The sequence below is a fragment of the Ochotona curzoniae genome, unplaced genomic scaffold (genome assembly GCF_017591425.1).
Source record: "Ochotona curzoniae isolate NIBS_2020 unplaced genomic scaffold, NIBS_Ocur_1.0 contig_54, whole genome shotgun sequence".
In the NCBI taxonomy this organism is placed as follows: domain Eukaryota; kingdom Metazoa; phylum Chordata; class Mammalia; order Lagomorpha; family Ochotonidae; genus Ochotona; species Ochotona curzoniae.
Genome location: NW_024466464.1, coordinates 2700784 through 2715295, shown reverse-complemented (window position 1 = coordinate 2715295; position 14512 = coordinate 2700784).

The window sequence follows — 14512 nt, the reverse complement described above, 5'->3', positions numbered from 1 at the left end:
ATGTGTCAGATGACAACAGTGGAATGAGAAATAAATCTGGCTGTGGCCCTTCTCTTCTCAATGGAAAGAGGATAGAATGGGATTTCCATTTCAGTCCAAATAATTGCAGGCTGTTTGGGGCATTGTGCTCCAGGAAAGCAAAGAGAAACCCAGATGGTTCTGTTCTCTGTTTATCTCCAAACCAAAAACATCTTAAAAAAAAAAAAAAAGACCAATGTCATAGCAAATGTTCTGCAAGTTAACTGTTTTAAACACTTTATGTCCGTGTCCTGCTCCTGAGGAAGCTGTCCTGGGCTTCCATGTGTCGGACAGGTGCGTGCGGCTGCTCGAGGTGTCCAGCTTGGCATCTGGCTGCGGAGCAGCTGTCCTTGCCTTTCAGCGTGGACAGCACGATTGCGGACCTATGGGTCTCACGTCCCGGCCTAGGGCTCGCTGCCGTCCTCTCTCTCTGCATCCTCTTGCTGCCTTGTGGTGTCTGGCACTGCTAGAGTACTGGTCCTTCTGTGCTCCAGGGTGTGTGTTCAGCGCAGTGTCAACAAGTGTCTCCCACCAGGCAGCTCCACGGGGGCATGGCTGTTCTTGAACGTTCCGGGCTTTCTAGACCCCGTATGTTCTGTGGGGGGCTTCTGAGCCAGTTAAATTTTGAATGCCAGTCATATGTCCCTCCCGTCGTTCAGACTTGTGATCACGTTGAAGAACATGTTCCTAGTTCCAGCACACTCACACACACACACACACACACACACACACACACACACACACACACACTTCAGAGCATCACCTGTTTTTAAGTTAATAACTACCTGGGTATGGATTAACTGCTAACGTTTCCCATGTTCAGGAAATGCACTGTGCTGTTGAAAGAGAATTAACAGCTTTCTCCAAAGAACAAAACTAAGCTCACTGTGGCCTGGTATTAATCTCTGCCAAGAAGCTCCACAATCACAAGGGAAAATGTGGAGGAGCAAAGATAAGTAAGTGAGGTTGGGAAATATGCAGAGCTGTGGGAGCCGCCCCCGGGCGTAGGTGCTGATGGGAGCCGTGTCCAGCCCCTGGACGGGGAGACGTGCGATCCGAGCATGGAGCGTTCTCAAGTGTGTTCTGGTCAGTGGCATGTTGGTCATGTGCTAAGAAAAGAATGCCCTCAAGTGAGAATAAAATAAAATGCTGTTTGATATTCCATTTGATACCCTTTATATTTAAACATGCTGGCAATATTATAGCAGTATTAACAGTATTGTCATATTAACCGAGATTTTCCTATTATTTTTTTGACTCGACGAGTTTGAAAGTATTGCTTAACCTGAAAGACTTGAAAAGGTTAGATGAAATAGCGTTTATTTGGCACAGCTTGATGGATTGCCAGCAGCAGGGGAGGCTTCACAACTCAGATGTTTTTAACACCCTCTGATCTTCGGTTTGCATTTTTGCTTTCTCATTAACTTTTCTCTGAGAGCAGTAATCCTTTCGCTGGTGTAGAAGAGATGGGTAAGCAGCTAAGTGCTAGCAAACTCCTCTTGCCCGTTGGATATGGTCTGCTCCAGCACAGCTTTAAAGCCTGGCGGATTTGGGGGCAGGAGAGGTAACGGGGACGGGGGTCTTCGTTTTGGAGAGTGCCGCGTCTGCCCCGAGCTTGGTAACTGGAGTTGGTTACAGTGTGTTCTAACTGTGGAGAAGTGAATGTCATGCCCTTATATTCCTTTTAGCAGACAGAGAATCTTCCGGGGGGCGGGGGATTTACCACACCCCTGGAGCACGTTTGCTTCAGCCTTGCAGTACTTGGGTTGTGTTGTGTTGTGGCCGAATGCTTTCTGCAGGAGAGAAGGCAAGGGGAGCTCTTGATCGGTGCTTGCTTGACTGCACATCTGCTTCTCTGCCCTCCCACCTCTGGGGATCAGTGTCAATGCACGCTTGTGCTGTTTGCAAGCACCAGAGTTTTAAAAACCGCATGTGACATATTGCTCCTTTTGCATAGAAAAAGCGTTGGCCTGAAAACTTAAAAAATTTCAGAGTGGTGGTACTAGTTTTGGTGTTTAGAGTATTGAAAAATCTGATTATAGGCTGAGATGAGATTGATACAGCATGGATACTTCCTACGTTTCGGGAGTGTTGACACCTAGCGGGGCTCTACAGTCAGCCGAGGACTGGGATTCTGTGCTCGTGGACTCGACCGCGGCTGTTCATGAAGAGGCTGTTTTAGAGATCAATGTCCCTGTGAGAACCTTCTTTCTGCTGCAAATAGCAGAGCCACTCTCCGGGTATTGCGACTCTTTGGAAGATGGAGAAGTTGAGTGAACTGTTCCGGCATCTTCATGGCCCGGGTGGTGGAGCCCTGTCTGGGGAGCCCAACTGCTTCCTCGGTGCTCAGGTCAGCCCTGGTGCGTGACACGGCCGTATTGGACGCTGCAGAAGCGCTCTGCAAGCTGAGACCTTGCAGTTCTGGATGAAACTTGCAATGTGCTCTGTCTATAATATAACTCTAACATCAAAAGGGAATAATCTGAGTGTTGGAAGGCATTTTTGGAGATGTGAATCCTGGTTGTTGAGTGAGAGCTTCCTCAGGTGGTGAGCTGGAAGAGAAGACTGATGAGCACGGCCAGCCAACAGCAGTACTACTACAACAGGGACTTCAGGAAGCTCGCAGAAAACGTCATGAGCAAAAACTTGGCATGGATGCAGAATAATTTTTACTGTAAAATCAACATTTTAATTCCATTTCCCATGCAATTCTCCTGTCTACAAAGAAATTTCTCAGTTTCAAAAGAGAAAATTTGTTGTTATCAAACATGTTTTCAGGTGGAGAGAATCAGATTCTGTTCATAAGCGAAGGATGGTTGAAAGATGGGCGATTTACAATATGCATTGTTGTATGAATCTTTGGAGGGAAAATATAGTAAAAGCTTCAAAGCTGTAACATCCCCGCAACAAAAAATCTCATGCTATGAAAAAGAAAAGAGCTAATGTTATATGCTAGCAGTGGAACCCAAGTTGAATCTAAATAAATATGAGTAGAGTTTGAAGCCAAAATGAATTCATTGTGAAACACTGCAGAAAACGAGTGATTTTTCTTAATTCTGGATTTTCTTTTAAATAGCCAAATAAATAACTTTTCTGTAGCTCTGGAGTTCACATACAGCTTTAATTGGTTGGAAATCCTGCTTGGGCAGCCCAAGTGTGTGTGTGTGTGTGTGTGTGTGTGTGTGTGGCGGGGTCAGGGATGGCAGGGAAGGAGCAAGGCTGTGTAGGATGTGGTTGAGGAGATGATACAAATACGCTTCTTCACCCCAAGGGAAATACCAGAGCCAGTTAATGTGACTTTTCAAAAATAATTTTCAATATAAATAATGCTTATTGAATGGTGTAAGAGCTTGTGCTCCTTGTTTTTGTTGATTTACCTGCGTTTTGTCAGGGCTGTTGATGGGCAGGCCACCCTTCACTGCAAACAAGTATTCTTCTTATTCTAAGCAAGTTGCGAACTTTCACTATCATTGTGGCTAGGTTAGTTTTGAAGACTATTAAAATATTTCCACCAATGTACATCTTTTTTTTTTTTTTATGGCCAGGATCATTGATTTGGTTTATGTCATGGAATAGAAAACAATAACATTTTTATTGCTGAGCCACGCCCATATTTTCTTTGTTAGGAGAGAAAAAAAAATACGTAGTTAATTTGTGTGACTCTGTCCTAAGCACGATGGCTTTTGGGCAGGTTGAGCACGGGAAGTGCATGCAGACGTAATTAAATCCTCAACAGGGAATTTCTGGAGTGAAGAACTTTCTGTGATTGCATGCCAGATTTATTTATTTATTTATTTTTGGCAGTGAAAATAAAAGGCAATAAACCCAGGAACCAAAGATCAGTAAAGAAGCTTAATTGTATTGTAATCATGGAATCAGTTGTTTTTTATACTTTTTTTCATATTTATTTCTGATAAAGAGAATGCTAAATATAAAAGAAATACACTTCTGGGTAGTACCATATTAGAGAACACAGTGGTCTAAATGAACGTAATCTTCATTTCTGATATCGGAGAAGATTAGGCGGACTCCATTTAGGAGCCCAGAGCTCAGACGGTGAGACAAGCACCGTGTCATATGAGAAGTGGAACTCAACCTCGTGAAAACTTTTTAGTTTATGTTCTCTGTAACTAATACAGATAGCAAGAATAAGTAAACCATTAGTCTGTTTTTTTTTCCTCTACGGTTCCCTTTTTTCTTTTTTCCCTGAGCAATACATGAATGTTTGCAAATATGTTCTAATTTTAGGAATGTAATGTTATAGTTTATTTTGAGCAAGTTGCGAAGCAGCATTAGCTTATGCCCAGATATGTGACAGCCACAGTAGCTTGGTTTAGGTGTGGTTTCTTTGGATAATATCTGTTTAGATAAATCGTTTCTTTGTAAACATGTCGTTACACACTTAAAGCTAGTTTTGTCACCCTCAGTTCTAGGGGCTTCTGACATGATTACTGGGCTGTTTCTGAGACCCTTCCGTGCGTTGCAAACAGGATACGTCAATGGGATTGCAGGAAGACAGGGAGAAGCTCATGAGCATATGTCATAGGTGTGAGCATTACTGCACAAACTTCTTATTAATAGGTTGATACACAGTTTAATTCAGTTTTCTGAGAATTTCCCTCCAAATCACTTACTTTTATTTCTTAGAAAAAGTAAAATCTAAAATATTTGATTGTACATGATTTTTCCCCCCATTTTCTAAGGTATTAGGACTGATAAAACCAACCTGTGGCCAAACTCATTATTTCATTAATATTGTTGTGACATTTTCTGTCATGGAAAAAGTGTTCAGTCCTTGAGCTCTTTGTTTTTCAAATCTTGGCAGTCATAGCTTTTCAGGTTTTTTTCTCTCTTTTTTTGCCAATAGTACAGAAGTCGTGAGAGCCTCTAAGCTAAGCACTGCCCCTCCCCTGAGTGCTGCGCAGCTGAAGGTCCCAGGGAGACGCTGGGTGACTCCTCCTGTGAGCCTGAGTCACATTTTCACAGAAGGCAAATTTATGGTCCTTATCTGCTGGAGACTTTTATGGATGGCTGGTATAAATCAAGAATTGAATGAATATTTTTCCCCATGAGCATAAATCTATGATTAGGAGATTGATTTCTGAGTAACCCTTCGGTAACCCATTTAAATTGTCATCTCCTAATTTTCTATATTCTGGCATAAACTGAATAAAATATTGTATCAACACAACAGATTCGTTTTCTTCTACTTGATAGTTCTAGAATTCATATAGAACCCTCAAAGACCTTCATAAACAACTTATAAAAGACTGGAAAATAAATTCATATAGTAGGAATGTCATTAGTAAGAATTAATGAAGAATTATGGTTACTGTTTTAGATAGGAAAGGGATTAATAAAAGAAATAGATTTGATTTCAAAGTGCTTATACTGAGCCATTGGTTAGCAAAAATGAGCAGAGAGTGTTGGAGCAAGGATGGAAGTGTGAGATAAGTTTTAATTTTTTGCCAATGTAACAGAGAGCAGATTCCATTCAGAACTGGCATTACCCTTAGCCCAAACCCTCTGAAGTCCTCCCAGTTGTGTCTCCAGAGCCCAGCCCTGGCCCATGCCCTCCCCCCACCTCAGAGCCCAGCCCTGGCCCATGCCCTCCCCCCACCTCAGACCCCAGCCCTGGCCCATGCCCTCCCCCCACCTCAGAGCCCAGCCCTGGCCCATGCCCTCCCCCCACCTCAGAGCCCAGCCCTGGCCCATGCCCTCCCCCCACCTCAGAGCCCAGCCCTGGCCCATGCCCTCCCCCCACCTCAGAGCCCAGCCCTGGCCCATGCCCTCCCCCCACCTCAGAGCCCAGCCCTGGCCCATGCCCTCCCCCCACCTCAGAGCTCAGCCCTGGCCCATGCCCTCCCCACTGCTTGCAGAAAGTTCTAAGAATCTGTAATGGAGTGTACACACATGGCTCCAATGCAAGCATCCTGATAAGGAATGTGGATGTGCAGGGGCCCCTTCAACATCGTCCTAGCACCTGCTTGTGATGAGCTGCTTGTATAACCAGAAAGACAAGAAAGGATGTGTACAGATCACCTCAGTGCCGCAGCATGGCGTTTGCCTCATTTTAGCCAGTTGGTCAGTTTTCATTCTGGGATTGACTGCTCAGCTATAAGAATTTTTCCTTAGTCGAAGTTGCAGTCTGCTTGAACATCAGGTAGGCAGTTCACCATAGATGGACCCCTTTGGGCCCTACTCATTGTTCAAGTAGGGCTGCTCTACGCCACTGATTCCAGATCAGCAGTGCCTCAAGGCTGTGGTAGAACTCTGGGAAGTTTAGTTGATCGTCAAACTTTAATCTCCCATGTGAATTCACTTTCTTTGAGTCAAATATTGCTAAATTCAAATTATTGGTGAATTTTGTAAAATGTAAATCTTTAAATCAGAACAAAGTGTTTTATAGAGATTAATCTGACCAAAAATATCAAAATCCATGGGATACAGTTTCACTGATCTTTGTTGGTGAAACGTGTTTCCAGTAGGCAACAAATAGATGGGTTTTGGTTTTTTAATCCAGTCTACTAATATATACCGTTTGATTGATGAGCTTAAGCCATTTACATTCAGGGTGGTCATTTGGTCCTGTCGTTTTAGCAATGTGTTGTTCATTGATATAGTCTTTCATTGTTACTTTACTGAGATATTCGCATTTGCCTTAATGACTCATAGATCATACAGTAGCATCATTTTCTTCAAGAAGGTTCTTGATTTTCTTTTTCATTTCTTCAGCAACACTTTAGTCATTCAGTAACATGTTATTTAACTTCATGGTTTTGTTGATTTTTTTTTCTTCCTGTTGTTGGTTTTGTATTGTGGCTTTTCATTTAAGGGGATGTATAGTAACTGTGTAATGGAGACTATCATATCTAGATGTGAGGATACAATGCAGTATGCATCTCTACTTCCAGACAAAGATGGACTCCCACTGAAATTGTTTACTATATCTTGACAATAGGATGCTGGACTCTCGGCCATCACATGCCTGCAAGGATGGGCATATGACTGTTTATGAAGAACTATACTTTAGAAATGGTATAGGGGAACTAAGTGAGGGGGCAGGGATTTGGGGAAGGGACAAGGAACATCCCAGGACCTGTGGATCTGTATCATAAAGTAATAATAAGAAGAAGTAAACAAACACCTGTGACTCTTGCGCTGCCTCTCTTCTTAAACCCCTCCAGTGGCTCTGTGTTGTCTTTAAGGAACTCGGGATCTTCAGCATTGAAGACACGGTGTTCTTCAGCCTTTCACCCTTGCTAACCTGGGGCCTGTGAACCCCAGATGCTACAGTTCTGCTGCCTGCTTCGGGGCCGTTCAGGCCTTCATTCTGCATGGTCGTGCAGGACTGCAGCCACGGCCAGCAAGTTGAATTGTGCAAAGTGGACCTGGTTATCAGTGGGAAAAACGTACATTTCCAGGACGTTTTAAAGGTTCTGGAAAAACATTAAAGTGCTCTGTAAATTGGAAAAAGGGGAAGGAGGTGAGAAAGAAGTCAAGCTAACATTGATTTAGTACACTGTAATGTAAGATATTAGAAACATTGATACCCAAATCCTTATCAAGAGTGGTCCTTTGGCCCGGAGGCATGGTCTAGCGGCTAAAGTCCTCGCCATATAGGCGCTGGTTCTAATCCCGGCAGCCCCACTTCCCATCCAGCTCCCTGCTTGTGGCCTGGGAAAGCAGTCGAGGACAGCCCAAAGCTTTGGGACCCTGCACCTGTGTGGGATACCCGGAAGAAGTTCCTGGATCCTGGCTTCAGATCGGCACAGCATCGGCCATTGCGTTCACTTGGAGAGTGAATCATCGGACAGATCTTCCTCTCTGTCTCTCCTCCTCTCTGTATATCTGACTTTGTAATAAAAATAAATAAACCTTAAAAAAAAATCAGAATGGTCCTTGTGCTTTGAATCTTGTGAAATACTTTGTGGAAGTCCTTCACTGGGACATTTGTCCTGGCATACTTCTCTGCAGTGGTGTCATCCTGCTTTCTCTGTGTAGGTGCCTTTGCTAAGCCCTTGGCTGTCCTGCTGTGTCGGTCACGAGACGTGGAATTCATACCCACACCATCAGCTCTTTCTTGTCTATGAACTACATTGATTTCTGATTCAAAATTTTGCTTCCATTGTTGGTGACGTTTCATTTCTGCTCGTCATCTGTGTTGGCCATTTCCAGTTTTGGATTACCAGTTTCCTTAGAATGTCCAGTGAGTGTGTCACTAGGAGTTGGTCTGTTGATTCTTACAAACTCCTTGTTGGCGGATTTTGTCAGAACTGACATGACGGGTATGGGTCGCTCATGTGCTTGTGCACAGATAAACTGGTGAGGCGTCTGCGTTTATGTCATTACCCATGGGCAAGGCACGACGGTAACTGGTGTTTGAAGGAATGGTGTCAATCGTGGTGACTAACATTGTGCGTCTCAGAGCTGTAGGAATCACAGACTTGAGTGTATTACCACAGGTTGACAGAAAAAGACTTGACAAAATGAAATGATTGCCTGAAGTCACAGAGCTTGGAAAGCAGCAGAGATCTGTTAACAGAATTTTAAAAATGTCTCTGGCCTCTAATACTTTAAGGAAGCACAGTCCGTTTCTTGATGTTTCTGTCAAAGAAAATGCTGATGGAGTGTACATTACCAATGGGTTGTCTTTGATGAAATGAACTGGGATGTGTAATGAGGTGTGTGGCCCTCTAGGGATGCCTTGTCTCCGTGTGGCTTGGATGACTAAATGGAGCTGGGGTCAGCATGTAGAGCTGGTAATCGCTCAGAGCTGCTTGGGAGCAGGTAACGTGCCTTCTGTTAAATGAGGCTGCTGTTGCAGTGACTCGGGTCCTTAGCCTTCGGAGTGAAGAAGAGAGCATCCCAGAACAAGCCGAAAGTGTGAAAATACTGGGACAGCAAGAAAACATCGCTGCGGTCAAGTGAAACCGGCTCGGAGGCACTGCTCCGGGGTACCTAGTGTGGGTGGGTGTCCCCAGCCTTTGGCTTCAGGGCTGCGGTCAAGTGAGACCAGCTCCGTGGTGCTGCTCGCTGTACCTGGTGTGGGTGGGCGTCCCCAGCCTTTGGCTTCAGGGCTGCGGTCAAGTGAGACCAGCTCCGTGGTGCTGCTCGCTGTACCTGGTGTGGATGGGCGTCCCCAGCCTTTGGCTTCAGGGCTGCGGTCAAGTGAGACCAGCTCCGTGGTGCTGCTCGCTGTACCTGGTGTGGATGGGCGTCCCCAGCCTTTGGCTTCAGGGCTGGGGTCACTATATCTGTGTTTAGCGGATCCTGGCCGGTTACACTTGAGCGGGCCTGAGTCTGCAGTACAGTGCAGTGACAAAAAGGCAGTGCAGGCCGTTGGCGCATCAGACTGCTCAGCGTATAGGACAGCTGTGGAGGAGATGGACCCAGTTCAAACCCAGACCGGAAAGAACACGTGCTTCATGAAGAGACACTAGCATGGGTTAGTGCCTCGGAAATGCCAGCCCGTGCGAGCCTCTCACTTCCTACTGATGTCATTCCAGTAAACTCTGTTAGCAGGTATTATAGTTATTTTAGAGATACAGAAGCTTGAAATAACCTCTGTGAGGTCACAGATCAGGTGTGCTAAGTGATCACAGTGAGGTTTATTAGAAAATAGGTCTTATTGAATATATCATGAAGCTCCAGGTGAGAAGAACCGGTCTCACATCTGGAGCGAGCTGTTCCCGCAGTGTCTCGCCCGTCCTGGATATCATGCTGCCTGATGTTTGCCTCTCAGCATATCCCTTTTCTAGAAACTGTGAGTTGGTGCCCAGCACGCATTGCAGCAGCCTGTTCTAACCTGTGCTTTCCAGAGGGCACTGCCAAAAAATTCATGGAAGATGGAAGTTAAGGATAAGCTAATTTTGGTGCAAGAAACTGAATTCATGCGTATTTTTCATCCTGGGCGTCTCCCTAAACGTTTTACAGACCTAGGCCTCCTGTGTGTCTGCATCTCTCCGTGTTTCTTTCTCTGCCATCTAAAATGCGTGTAATTGTCATTGTGACCACTGGATACGACACGGCTGCCCAAACTCATGCAGGTGTTCACACTTTGTCTCAAGGTTAATGGGATGAAGGTGGAGAGTTGAAAGTTGAATCTGCCTGCTAGCAGATTCCATAGCTTGTTGGGTCTGGTCCTCAGAAGGTGCCTGCGCAGCCTGCTGACTCTGTGCCTGCTTGCTCCTCACGGGGCGTCAGTCTCCACCACCCTCACCGCACTCTGCTATGCTGAAGTAAATCTCGCTCTTCTTGGAACCTTCCCGCAGGTGTTTTAAAGTGATGAAAAGCTGACTGGTAGAGTTATGTAAAATACTCGCTTTTGGTTCCCAGTGTGGGCTCCTGGGGAGCTCTGTGCCCTGCGTTGAGTTCAGCCCGTGTTTGCGGCCCTGCTGACCACCAGGGCCTAGCGTGCACCTGTGCGGGAAGAGCAGCCCTCTAAACCGCTGCCTTTTTAGGAATCGTTTCTTGGGTGTTAGAGTGTGGGGGGGAATAAAAGGACTTGATATACTCTAGATCCCGTTTCTCTGACCAGACACATCTCCTCGCTGGGTTGGATTTGTCCTCATCAGTATCTAAGGTTTTTTGTGACAGCAAATAGTGTAAACACCCCAGGTTGTGGGGCTGTTTCTGTTGCAGCTCTTCTGAAGGACAGGGCCGGCGTGCTGGCAGCTCCTCAGAGCTTCCTCTTCTCCGTGTGCCTCCCTGGCCCCCGCAGGCTTCCCCTCCTCCTCTCCATGTGCCTCCCTGGCCCCGCAGGCTTCCCCTGCTCCTCTCCGTGTGCCTCCCTGGCCCCGCAGGCTTCCCCTGGCTCCCCGCCCCTGACCTCCTCAGACCTCTGGGCACACTGGCCCGCACGGCTCCGTCCCTGCCTGTGGTTTGAGTGTCAGACCTGATTCCAAAAACCCGTGATACACAGTGAATTTCCCCCAACTGGAGCTAGCTTCCCATGGCTTGTTAGGGCGTCCGTCACTGCTGCCATCTCCTGTAGCCCAGGGGTGAGGGAGGAAGGGAGTGCTGGTGAACACCAGCCGTTGGCACCGTTTGGGGCTCACTCATCTGCTAGGGCATGCCAGATGGCAAACAGGTCCTTCCTGCTAAGTTTTAACTTATATTTAGCGTTTCTGTTCACGGCTTTCCATCTTTTCCTACTTTTAAATGAAGAAAGCAGTTCCCATTGCACATTCGGTGCTCAATCAGGTTTCTACATCCTGATTAAAAAAAAAAAAAAACCTTCCAAAGAAGTGGAGTAAAAAAACTGACCATGAAGTTATGAAGTGGGCTTGCTCTGAGAATCTGGAAGATTCTTTAGAGAGCAAATCTTGTTGCTTCGCTGGTCAGAGCTGATCTGACTGATCTGAGAAGTATCCATTGGTCTGTGTAAGATGACGCCTGCTGGGCGTGGTCTGCTGCTGGGCAGCAGTGAAAACTGTCAGAGGTGGGCACAAGCGAAGGCATGCCACGTGGGGGAGTGGGCCCCTCACCCCGCCGTGGTGAGCCTTCCTCGTCCCCTGGCTTTAGCTCAGTGGAGTAGGGAGGCTGGGCAGTTCAGAGCCCCGATAGTTCTCTACTTTGCAGCTGTCTTCATATTGTGACCTTATCCTCGATAAACTTTGCACGTAAAATGGGATTTCCTTGATAGGATTACAGGTGCGTTCAAATTTGAGGGGACTGAATAATGATTATATATAAATCAGGAATGGCATGTGTTACAACTCAGAATCCATAATTTATAAGAAAAACTTCTTAAATTCCTTTAAAACTCAGACTTCACCCTTTATAGTTATTTAGACTAATTAACAATAGCTAAATTGTATGTTAATTTTTTTAAAATCCATGCAGTGTAAGGAGAAAAGCATCAGTGTACCTCACAGCGTCACGGTTAAGAACTCTGTGTCTGCGTGAAGCGCTGCAGCGTTGTTGGCATAGGCTGTCGTGAGCCAAGAGCGTCGATGTACCTTGGTTTTCCAACATGAGAATGACCTATGTACTCTTTGGCTCTTTTTCACTTGCTGTGTTGAGCGTAATGTCATCTGCTCATGGCTGGAGAGTCTGTGCTGAGCTTGCTCACGCCCTGCCCCGTGGAGCGTCCATGCTGAGCCTGTGTGCTCTCTCCCGTGGACAGTCAGTGCTGGGCCTGCGCACACCCTGCCCCGTGGAGAGACCCTGGGGCATCAGGCTTTGTCTGATCACCATGAGCATACTGGTCTAAGTGGGTTCTCATCCACAGTATGGTGATCTTGTGTCTCCTTAGATGTCAGTTCCACAGAGGCCAAAATATCCTAGAATATAACATGTAAATAAGCTAGAAGGATTGAAGTGTAAGCAAAAGAGTGGTTTGCTGTGCATGCTGTATTTATATAATAGCCTTGCTGCAGAGAAGAAACACACTTTGTCTTATTTCCTTTGGAGCACAGAATGGCTACAGTGACTCCCTGAACTTTGTCATCTCTGGCTTGCTGTCCTTTCAGGATAAACTTGCCCTGCCCTGCCATGTACGGGTGTAGATGGAGTTGTGAAACACACTGGTGGCCATACTGGCCTTTGGAGAAGTCAGTTTCCCCTCACAAATAAGGTTACAAAACTAGATTGTAACTCAAATGCAATCATTTTTCTTCAGCAAAACGAAGTTTCCCAGTCCAGTCTGGATAGGAGGTGCTGCACTGTCTCCAAGCTGAGAGAGCTTCACAACTGAGTTTAATCATTGTCGCATGTTCTTACTAACTGAATATTCATTTTCAGGAGAGAGCGATTGAAGTTTTTATGTTCTTCCATACTACTCATGAGGTTTCTTAGTTAAGCTACTTTTCATTTTAGAGGAGGGTTTTTCCAGAGTTCTTCCTGGTTGCACAGCGTATGCCCCGAGATTCCAGTCAACAGTAGCTCATGCTGAGCAGTTGGCTCCAAGTGTGACAACACGGTGTTGAACAGCGAAGCCAGGCGGAGGCCCCAGAGTGTGCCTGGCTGGCCGTGAGGGGTCCTGCTGCAGCCCTGGACCGTGCCTGGCGTCAAAGGACTGCCACAGCAGGATTGGTCCTGTAGCCTTGTTTGGTACTGTGCCATCTAGACCTTGTCCCCTTCAAAAAGACATTTGTTTGTTGCCATTTGATGTAGTCACTTTATCATTTTTAATAGAAATTTATTTATTTGGAAGTAAGAGTCCTAGAGAGGATAGAAAAAGATATTCCACCCGTTGGTTCTCTCCCACGCAAAGCCAGGAGCTTCAGCCTGGCCTGTCGTGTGGGTAGCAGGGCCCACACCATCTGCTGCGGCTCCCCTGGGCCATTCACTAGCAAGGACGTGGGGGAGAAGTGGGCCAGCCTGGACGGGAGCTCGCCTGCGGTATAGTCACCGTAAGAACCTGGCAGAAAGGTGGGTTCGAACTAGGTTTCTTTGTTCTTTTTTTTTTTTTTTGGAAAGATTTACGGAGAAGGATAGAAGGGAGAGGAGAGGAGACATCCTCCGTCCGCTGGTTCACTCCCTCTGTGGCTGCAAAGGCCAGAGCTGAGCCAATCCAGAACCAAGACCTGGGAGCCTCTTCCAGGTCTCCCGTGTGGGTGCAGGGGCCCACGGACCTGAGCCATCCTCCCAGCATTTTCCCGGGCCATAAGGAGGGAGCTGGATGGGAAGTGGAGCAGCCAGCACTTGAACCGGTGCTCGTGTGGGATGCCAGCACTAGAGGTGTAGGATTAGTCTGTCGACCACTGTGCCAGCCCCAAGATTTCTCAATTTATTCCCCCAAGAATGTAAGGGAAACTCCGAAGATTGCATTTAGTTAGTGAATTTCCTTTCTCTCTCTTCCTCTACCTCCTCGTTTTTTTATTTCTTCCCCTATTTTCCATTCCTTCTTTATATTGTAATGAAATAGTTTTCCAACACAATAACTGAACAGGTTGCAGCCCTACACTGCTTGACCAAGAAACAATCGATTTTCCTAAGGCAGAGCTCAGGGGTCAGCATCAAATGCAAACGTGTTGAGAATCTTCTTGTGCTTCTGCCTCACCTGATTTAGAAAACTTTGGAGTGCCGTAGGAGAATGTGGTGGTAGGCAGAAAGAAGCAGCCAGGAGTGTGTTGTGGGTTTGAGAAGCTTCATGTGTAACCACGTCGCTTAGGAATCACAGGCCGATGGTGTTGGGTTATGACATGGCGCAGTTGACTTAAAATTTACACTTTAGCTGAAAATGTTCTGTAAACATGATTTGCTGGTCAGCCTAACTTAGCCTGTGTAGGTTTTTTGCGTTTACCGCAGCACAGTAAGGACTTGTGAGGAATTGTCAGCCCATTTGTCTGATGGCTTGAGCAGTCACCTGATGGATGACAGACGTGAAGCGGAATTTACAGGTCCGTCTTATAACCTGTTGTTGCTGGTAATTTTAGCCTATTTTTTTTTTTTGATGGACATTTTTCCTTTCTCTTTGAAGACTTTGAGTTAGAAAGCATACACGCTGTGCTATTCACTCCAGCAGGCCAAAAACCCAGCATGATGA